General features: G+C 40.8%; 1 long non-coding RNA gene across 2 annotated transcripts; it reads right to left on the reverse strand.

Annotated features, from left to right (window-relative positions):
• Positions 1-1034: 1034 nt before the first annotated feature.
• LOC147754617 (uncharacterized) lies at positions 1035-8194 on the reverse strand. Of its 2 annotated transcripts, XR_015317356.1 has the most exons (4): positions 7886-8194; positions 4079-4115; positions 3064-3610; positions 1035-2336 (listed from the first exon to the last, which is right to left on the reverse strand). It is a non-coding gene; the product is annotated as an uncharacterized LOC147754617 (long non-coding RNA). The 2 variants fall into 2 exon arrangements; XR_015317355.1 differs by lacking the exon at positions 7886-8194 and having other exon boundaries at positions 4079-4263.
• Between the last annotated feature and the right edge of the window lie 1682 nt (positions 8195-9876).

Here is a 9876-nt window from a genome sequence, read left to right on the forward strand (position 1 = left end):
GCTGTTTTTTCTCGCGTCCTTTCGGCAGGACACGCAGAATACTGGCGCTCACGCACATGTGCATGCATAGAACGACATCTACGACAAGGCAACGAATGTGCAGAGAAAAAGGCAAAGATTTGACGATCGAACGTGTTGAAGGAGACAACGAGTGAAAAAGGCCCCACTGCTGCCGCCGTTGCGTCTGCAGAAGCATTGGAACAAGACGAAATGATAGGGCGAAAGATGAGTCACTAGGAAAGAGGCCGGGCGGAGCGAATGAACGTGAAATGGGAACATTGACGACGCACAAAAAGTCCGTTCGCCAATGTCAAGACGTCATTCACGGCCCTTGTGGGCTGGTCTTTCGGTATTGTTCGCAAGTTTTGCAAATGCTGCACTTCCGTAGGAAGAGTAAAAACTGTCGGTCGAGGACAGGCCGGCGGCCGGGAACGAGTAGTGGTGGATAACATAACACATGTTCAACTCATTGCGATGTATGAGAAAGACTTCAATGCTGTGCATCCGGACAGCCCCGCTGAGGCGAGGACCAAGACCGCTGAGGACAACGAATTGTGGAGAGAGGGTGCGGCCTCTGGCGTTGCAAAAGAACTAGTTCGTTATAAAGCCACCGGGGCAAACCAAACCAGTAGGGCGAACACACCACTCTTGGCCAAATAACATGCTCTTATTCAGACTGCTTTAGTTTGGATTGAAGAACGAGGGCAAGAACGTAGAACCTCCTGAGCGCACAGAAGTAGGAAGTAACTTATATTAGAGAAAAATGTTGTCATACCACAATTTAATAAAACTAGCTTTCCCAATAAGTTTTTTTTCTAGAACGAGATGGTTCCAGTTCAGGGTAAAGCGCGCCTCTTTTTTTTTTATCGCAAGGCTAACAAGCGCACTGACGTTCGCGTCTTTATCAACTTGAAAAAACTCAACAAACGATACTACTTGATGCTAATATCGTGCTATACAGCGACGCGACGTAAGTATATAATTAAGCTACTTGTAATTGTTACGTAATTAATTCATTTTTGTTTCGTAATTAAGTCGTTTTTTACCACTCGTTTCGACCACTTAAAAACGCGAATGCCAACATACAACCATCTTCATGCCAGTAAACCCTGGCCAATTAACTGGCAGCACATTATCCGTGCTGTGATGGGCATATGGCAGGATCGTGACACCGGCAGGGGCAAGTCGAGGGCCGAAAGCTTTCGGCGTTCGTCTTTCGCTAAAGTGTCACTGTCATTAGTTCGTTAAGTACGCTAATTGTATAATCTACAGAAGTCGACATGCCGTTGTCTTCTTCTCTGTCGAGTTGCCTCGCGCTTAGACTCCTCACTGTCCTCGATTCCGGTTGCCACTTGAAGCAATCAGTCTCAAAGCAAAAAGCATTCCTCTAGCCTGACTCAGGCGTCTCTTCCCTGCAGCGCATGATTCGGCCCTATCCGTTCGGCCTCCTCAGCCAACCTGGCGATAGTTCCATATCGACGAACGGATCCTACCGTTTCCACGATTCTCACCTCTATCCAATTCTAGGGCGATCACAATCTATTACAGTCGATCGGATCGCTCGGATTCCACCTCGTGTGGATCACTTCTTCCGGCCTTCCCACTCGGCAGTGAGATCACACTGTGCCTTACCTCCTCAACGACGTTGGCGCCGTTCAATTAGTGGTCTCTTCGTTAACGAGTGCATTTTAAACAAAATAGACCTGACGCCCCGCGTGGAGAAGAGCGCCTTTCCATCTCGCATTCAGCCTTTCCCGCTCTAGTAAACTCGCTATCCTCCTCTTTCGTTCATGCTCCTGGCTTGAATATGTTCGCGAATCCATCTGTATAAAGCTGCAGTATAGGCCAAAGCGCCAAGACAGGCTTCACTTCAAAAGTCTCTGGCTATTTATTCGTTTCTAAACTAGTTCCGACCTTTTTAACCAAGTGGGTCGACCGACTAACTGTCAACCGACGAAACTTCGATCCAATCATATAATTCACACAGGCGCAAACATCACATAAAGGCATTGCAGAGGAGAAGCGTCGAATGTGTAGAAGCTAGTCTAGGTCTTTGTTCAAGTACGTAGGCTAGGTTTCGCAGTTCACGTTTCCACTAGGTTTCCTGGTACAGGGATGACAGTATAAGGTAGGTTGAACTGCGCGCAGGTCAGATTTGCTCGTGATTTCCAACCTTAACGTCGTATGCTGAGTGCCTACGAAACTTGAGATATGTACGTTTTGTAAAATGTAACTAGATCATTTTTCCACGTCCACCAGACAATCACATTATTAGGCTGGATAAAAAGACCTTTTTTCGAAATGGCCTTGGTGTAGCGTCTGGAAAAAAGCGCGACCTATAAGGCAAAGAATTAACACAACGGAATAAAAGCGAATAATCAGACAAGTACTTAGCTAAAAGAGCGTTGAATTCTTATGCCAGGAACACTTTGGTCTAATGTGACACTTTTAGCAGGTTCCATATGGATAGACAGGGGATCGTTAAATGCACTCTGAAGTCAAGCCAAGGACAATCGAATTACGCTGTTTAGACATATCTAAGTGACAGGGTTGGTGAGTCAAAGTTACTCGTAACCCAACTAGTTGGACCCACATTATTACCCATCAGCTGCAACGTGGATAGGAGAAGAGGTTTAGAATAGTTAATGAGTGGGCAACTTGAGACAGTTTCAATAGGGAATTGGAAATATTGCATTTAGCCCGCTGTCTACAAGGCTGTATAGTGAAACGACTTTAGATTATGATTTTTTTTTTATATTGAGCGAGAAGATAATTCTTTAATATATTTTAGAGATAATTGACGCGTTATCGATTAACGGCACAACCGATACCTTTTTTTTGAATAAGCGAGCAGGTTCATTAAATTATATACCGCTAAAAGTATTTACATCCAACGTATACAGAATGTACAGCTTATCTATTACCATAGTTTAAATATATGGCTCGGCACATTATATACCAGGCCTGCAACATGTAATTTGTAGAAAACTTGCTGTTAGTTAATCAGCTTATTTAAAATTGTACGTCTAAAGGAATATGGTACTCTAGGCTTAGCCAGCTTACCTTGAACAATGAGACAAACAATACCTCCTCTCTTGAGCTACGAAATTTCCCTATTGCTAAACGCGATAATAATGAAGAATAGCAATGATTATAGTTTAAAAAAAAAACAATAGTTTCCTATTTAGTTTTTTTTTTTTCACAGACAGAACACCTGGCGAAACTATCACGCTCGCGGAGATTACGTCTGTTTTCCCGTTCCCGCTCCCAGAAGCCATGTACGAAAGAGCATGTCAATAAAGACAGATCACTCATTATCGGCTGCTTAGTGTCCTATTTACATGCCCCACTCATCGGCACCCTCACAGATATCACATACTTCCGTAGCAGCCATCAACGTGTGTGTCATTATCGTAGTGAATGGACCACTGGTGAAGGGGCGTCTTGTCGGCTGGCATTTGTAGTTATGCGAAGCAACGTTCGTTCGTCACGTTGCTGCCTGTAGATCTGACACGAGATAAATGAAACAACAATGGCGGCGGCCGCGTGGGTGACGGCCATGGCAGTAGCTCGTCGGTCTCCTCCAGCACCGACTTAGCATTTCCTGGGGCTGTTTGAACAACGACATGAGCAACTAACAAATGAATAAATGGCCTACCCCTGTCTCCTGGCAGGTAACCCTCCCCCGCACTCCTGCCGAAGTACATTGAGCAAACAGATCATGATGTCGCTTTGTAACAGTGGGTCGCACGACCGTATGTCACTGATATATAATCTTGTACGAAAGAGATCGAACAGGATTCGATAGAGAAGGCTGAACCTACGAATAGGACACCTCATATAGCTACAAGCACACTTTCGTCACAGACATTTTCGTTCTATAACAACGAGAACATTACTGGCACATTCAGGTAATGTGTGGCTAACGTCGAACCGAAGCTGAATGTGGAAATACTTCAAGGCGAACCAGCAATGTACATAACGACGATTTCGGAATTTGTAGCAAGCAAGGTTTGCTAGACGAATAAATGCTGGATTGATCCTAGGTTAGGTCGAAATGCTAAGTGAAATAGCATACCTTAGCACGAGTCGATCAGATTATTTGACCAAACGACCTGTTGACAACATCAGAGAAACCATAAAACATAGCTCGGTATCAGTATGCGGCTTGTATAGACCCACTAGTGTCTGTTGCGCAGTTGAAAGGAAAGCTGTGCTGGGAATGTCCTACAAAAAGGAAAAATAATTGAAAATATTTATATACATTTAGTTATGGAACTTACATCAATTAAAATCCAAAGAATGTTTGTCATCTTTTAAACGCTAATCATGCTATCATAACCTATGTGACTGGTTAGATGCAACATTAAAACCCGCATGATAAAAAATTTACGGCGGCACAAAAATGAGGGAGAACCATTTATGACGGCTTTATCTCTTAATGAGTCAAAGCTTATACTATTTAAACCCATTTTGACGACGACGCGCGGCTGCTTATATCGAGGGCATAAAAGTCCTCGACACAAACACGCAATGGCAACATAGAATTTAAGTTAGAGGTGTGGGAAAACCTAAAATAAAATAGTAACGGCACGTTGATATATAACCAATATTGCTCTCTAGTTACAACGCTGTTACTGCCAAGTATCTTTTAAAGACGGGTCCATCCAATTCCTACTGCGTCTAGTACGGGACTTGTAGGAACACACTGAGCGCTGCCATATTTGCATATGGCTTCGATATATGTATTCTGGGGTAATCCGTCCAAGTTTGTGACTCATCCTACATGCTACGTGGATTATACGATAATAATGAAAACAAGCAGCTCACGTTGTGAGGTTTTGAAGCCATTCGTGGAACGACATCGGCCAGGTCGCTTAAACTTTTGTGTTCCTCTGGAGGCCGGTTCGTACCAGAATCGTTAGATTAGTGGTAAATTTATGGCCATGAGTCGCTAACGAACTCCGACGAAAGCCTAACCCAAAATCGACAATTGCACTAAGCGAAGCACAATTAAATCGAATTTATTTATTTAGCAGCGCTAGAAGAGTCACTTCTAGTGGTCGTACTTGTTCAAAATAGGCATCGTGCGATTTTAGGATCTAAATGCGTATTAGGTAGTTGCAGCATATTCTTTCTTGAATCCATTAATAACGAGAGTAACCGTACGTTAAGCTATATGACTTAACGTAGACGTATTGTGATGTCGTTCAAAGAAAGCAACATTTTGACGGAATTACACTTTTTGGCTGGTTACTGGGTTTAAAAAATACAAAAACGTACTTAAAAACACAAATAGTTGTCGGTTGCCTGTGCGATGCAATTCACAGTTGACATTTTGCTCTTCGAAAAGGCCGCTATGTAAAAAATCCCAGCGTGTTAAAAATGGCCTTCAGGCCACTTTAATGAATCTATAAGCCCTTTAAATCTGAACTCTGCAGAGAACCTTTTGACTTGCCGCTTGGAAAGCATCAGCAGGTCTTTCAGAAATCGCATAAAAACTGGCAATATATTTCACGCGAAAAGAGTTATAGTGGAGCTCGCCCCGTATGAACACATTAGATAATGCCTGATCTGTTTTTGACCATGATGTATTTAGTTCCATAGAAAAGAGCCGGTGGAAATGAGCGAGCGAACGAACGCCTATCCATTACGGCCTAATCTATTACATCCGAATTTCATTCCGCATCTACATAATGATTTATAGAAATAATTTTTATTATGATATTCTATATAGATAAGTTACTACAAGATAAACGCTTAGTTCGTAAAATAGCACTAAATACTATTTCGGAGAACTGTTTGGTTAAATTTAGTTAAATAAAATTTGTTCTCCTTGTCAGGTGTCAAAGACTCGTGAGTCATTCTGAAACTATCGGAAAAAATATTTTGCCATAGTTAAGGTGCTGGTTTCCTAATGGGATCACATGGGACATTAGAGAAGCAACACATACCTACCACACCGCTGCCCGCGTCTGATATATTTACACATTTAATTTGGGTCATAGAGAATGGCATAAGGCTGAGGCTTATGGTAGAAACGATGCGTTGCGTACTTAGTTTTAAGATAACGATTTGAGCCGTTCAATGCATAGGTCAACATGGCTCTAGCCTCGTCGAATCCGTCCTCCATAGTTGTTGACTAGAACACAATGATTGGCGAAGTAAAACACCAAATTAAATCGACAATTAAATGATATGTTGCTATAGGCGACTTTCTTAAACTGCGGCTCCTATATACTACCCGTACAAAAAAATGCGTAGTACCTCCGCATAATTCTATGCCTGAAATATGCTCAGATCAGAGGATACCCCCCACCGATTAATCTTAGTGGTAACAACACAAAGAAAAATTCAATACGTCTCATTAGCGCAATAATCATATTCAAGATGTTACTTGCGGACGATACAACTGAGACCTGCTTCAGGTTGTACAATCACTAAAACAAAAAATGGTTGCCTCAATAGCTACGAGATACATGCATACCTCGGTAGCAGTATCAGCATGCAAATAAATGGGGCAATTACCAATATATATATAATTTGTCAAATTTACCATTCGATCGAGACATAACACAGTTAAATAAAGCGCGCCACTGACAACTACGACACCGAAACTATTCCAAGAAGAGCGCCCAATAATGAAACGCATTTTATGGGGCCCTATAAACGATAATAAGGAGCGATTCCTATTTCTAGGTGCAGTTCTCAGTTCGGGAAGCTTAACCAAAATTGTACGAGAAACATCGCAGGAGGAGACTACAGAGCAAAGATAGATAGTCTGCCTAGGGCATGTTATTAAAAAAAAAACATAGCCCGCTTGATGCGAAGAAACAGTAATTAGCCTTGCCATGGCAAAATAAGTCTCACGAGCGCTTGCCAACAGGCTGACTGCAAATGACATCGCTTAATGGACATATACATTCACAGAGCAAAAGGCATAAAATTAAGTAGAAATTTCACAAATAAGGAACAGACCGAAGGTATCACTCGTTTGCGGGCCGCTATGATACGATTTCTACAGTTACATTTCCAAAGGTAAGACATCCGCTAGCTCTCAAACATACGAGACAAAAATAACAAATCAAGTAACAGTAAATAACCAGCACAAAAAAACCCTATTAAAATAGTGTTGAAAATATATTCATAAATAAAAGGAGCACCCTCGACGCACACGTAGCTCTACGGCGTGCGTGTGCTACTAAACGCACAGTAAGCTTATCGATAGCTTATGTTCTTATACTTTCTCGGGATCTGCTCACTTTTTTTTTAATTGATTGAAAATAAAATTACTATTCCCCGAGTAAAGACTTGCATTTCTATTATGAAGTCATATATTTTTCTATATAAAATTTATCTTTCTATTAGGCAAAAATGTCATTATATTATGAATAGAAAATTATACAGCAAATTTGTTTTTCACTCTGTAAGCCTATCTTGCCTTACATCCAAGGCAAGTGATAATAAATATGTAATAACTCAATAAATAAACATCATACACAGAGTTCTCAGAGAAATTGTTCAGTTTATGGAAAATGTACCCAACTTCGGTCGATGCTGGTCGAAATCAAAACGTAGAAAAGAAAAAATATACTAACGATTTTCAAAGAGGACATCGTATATTGCAAAACGCTGACCAACACCAAGGTAGAAATTTGGCTTACTCCTAAACGTATTTTTCTTTCTTGTTTTAATTCTACCTAGACATCAATTTATCTCATAGGATTGCGTAACTTTTCGATCAGCCTGTATGCCCGTGTTGCCAACTCAGCTGTAGTGCTGTATTCAAAAGAAAACGTTTTACGTGATTATGTCACACCATGTCGTTATAAATCTGAAAAAGCCACGTTCACTATATGTGTGTTGTCAGCCCCATCTCAGTTACCTTTCCAAGGATAATTCTTTGCCATAAAAACTTCCGAGTCAGGAAAAGCAGCAGTTTCTACCTGTGAAAAGACGAACTGGATTGTTTTGGCGACCAGTATATGAAGACAGGACCGTGTCTTTTTTTTGAGACATGTGAAATTATGATATTTCAATTAGTATTTGTATTATTTGCTAAAAACACAGCGCTGTCTAAAATACTTGTATGGAGATACACGGTAATTATGTCCAGAACTTAAGCCAAAACCTTCACCAATTGAATTCTCTCAACGACCACCTTCTTTGCCCGAACAGCGAGTACATTATACAAAAACCACCACACCACCTACCCATAGTCACATCTAGCGAAGTTGTCATATGACAGAGGATCGAAACTAAGTCGGTGAAGTAGAAAATTCGTTTATGGCATCGTTTTGAATAAAAGGCGCGAGCGAATGAATGAATTGGCGTATCGATTCCATAATGGCAGCGACATCCCCATTCTGGACATCCAACAAGAATTAACACGCAAACATTTTAAGCATTTTCTATAACGGCTTACTTTTATCGAAAACATCTGCCATAACTTAGCATAGAACTACTTAATAAATTAATAAGTATTCGCTAATCGTAAGTATTTACATAGCAACGTCTTAAGTTTATATCGGAGAGCAAATTGGTGCATTGGGAAGGTTTGCTTCTTAATAAGGTCCGTTTAAATCAGTTTCACATCGTGGCTTAATTCAGGCCAATAAGAGTCTCTGTGGTAAGAACATTTACAACAAGTGATCAAACGAACGAAACAAACCGTGCTTTAGAAAATCGTGTTTTTAGCGTTCATACAAACCGTTAGCCGTTACAAACAAACCGTTAGTGTGTTGAAATCCATTCTCGAATCACTGGACCATCTCGGAAAGTAAATAAAATGCGCTGGCCTAGTGTTTTTTCTGTTACGTTTATTGTTAAACTCTAACCTGGATGAAATTGAGTCGAATGGAGGAATGTGCCTCTCAGAGTGTTTGTCAGCTTCAAAAAGTTAAACGGTAAATAGATAAATGACTTATTTATTCTACCGCGGTATTTTCATCTATAGTACAGTTGTGTGAGGAAACGATGTATCTAAAAATATACTTGTTGGCCACTAATTGTCACCACTGCATGCATAGAGATTAAAGCAATAGCAAAAATACCAGGAACTAGTAGTTTATATAACTTGTGAACGGTTTATTTGCTACGAGCGCTTTTTGCCGCCGCCTGGAAACGGGCTAAGAATATATGCTTTTTCCCATTAAGGGCTAATCACCATCTTTGTATGAACCAGAGCCATCTTTGTATGAATTGCCATGTCTAGGCATTAAACATACGCTGAAAACAAAAGAGGTTCTTGCTTTCACGCCCGCTTAACCATCCACCAAAAGACATAGAAAATAGCCTCGAGTAAAAAATTTCTAAAAATCTAAATTAACGCTCGTGCATTTACAGTAAATTTGGTAAAATTGGCTGATTTGTGAAACTTTCAGCGACCATGAAATGTATACGTATGCATAACGTACATATGGTCTAAACATAGGATAGTTACAAGGCGACAGTTTCAAATACGCGTAGTACGTTTGGAAATAAGGGTATACGTTTTTGCATTCGAAATGTTTGCACATACAACTTGTATTAAATGGCCAATTATTCTAATGTTTTTTTATCTTCACATGGCTGAAAACCTATATAAATGGAATATCTTCGAATTGTGCAAAGCTACGCGACCATTTCATTGCGCATTTCATTATAATGATATTGCGTTAGGCAGCCGGAAATTCCTGCTACGAAACTGATTACATAGACGAACATTAGAGGAGAGCAAGCGCGCGGGTGTATAAATCTAATGTAAAGCTAGCGAGTGGCTAGGTGAAGACGTCTGTCTTGTGACAAAACAACACGCTATGACGTTTTCACCACTCTGTCCTGCTCCACCTCCGTTTCTGGAGGTGTTATTGTACTGATACTGGTTAGCAACGGTCA

This window comes from Varroa destructor, unplaced genomic scaffold (assembly GCF_002443255.2).
Source record: "Varroa destructor unplaced genomic scaffold, Vdes_3.0 BEIS01000007.1, whole genome shotgun sequence".
NCBI lineage: Eukaryota > Metazoa > Arthropoda > Arachnida > Mesostigmata > Varroidae > Varroa > Varroa destructor.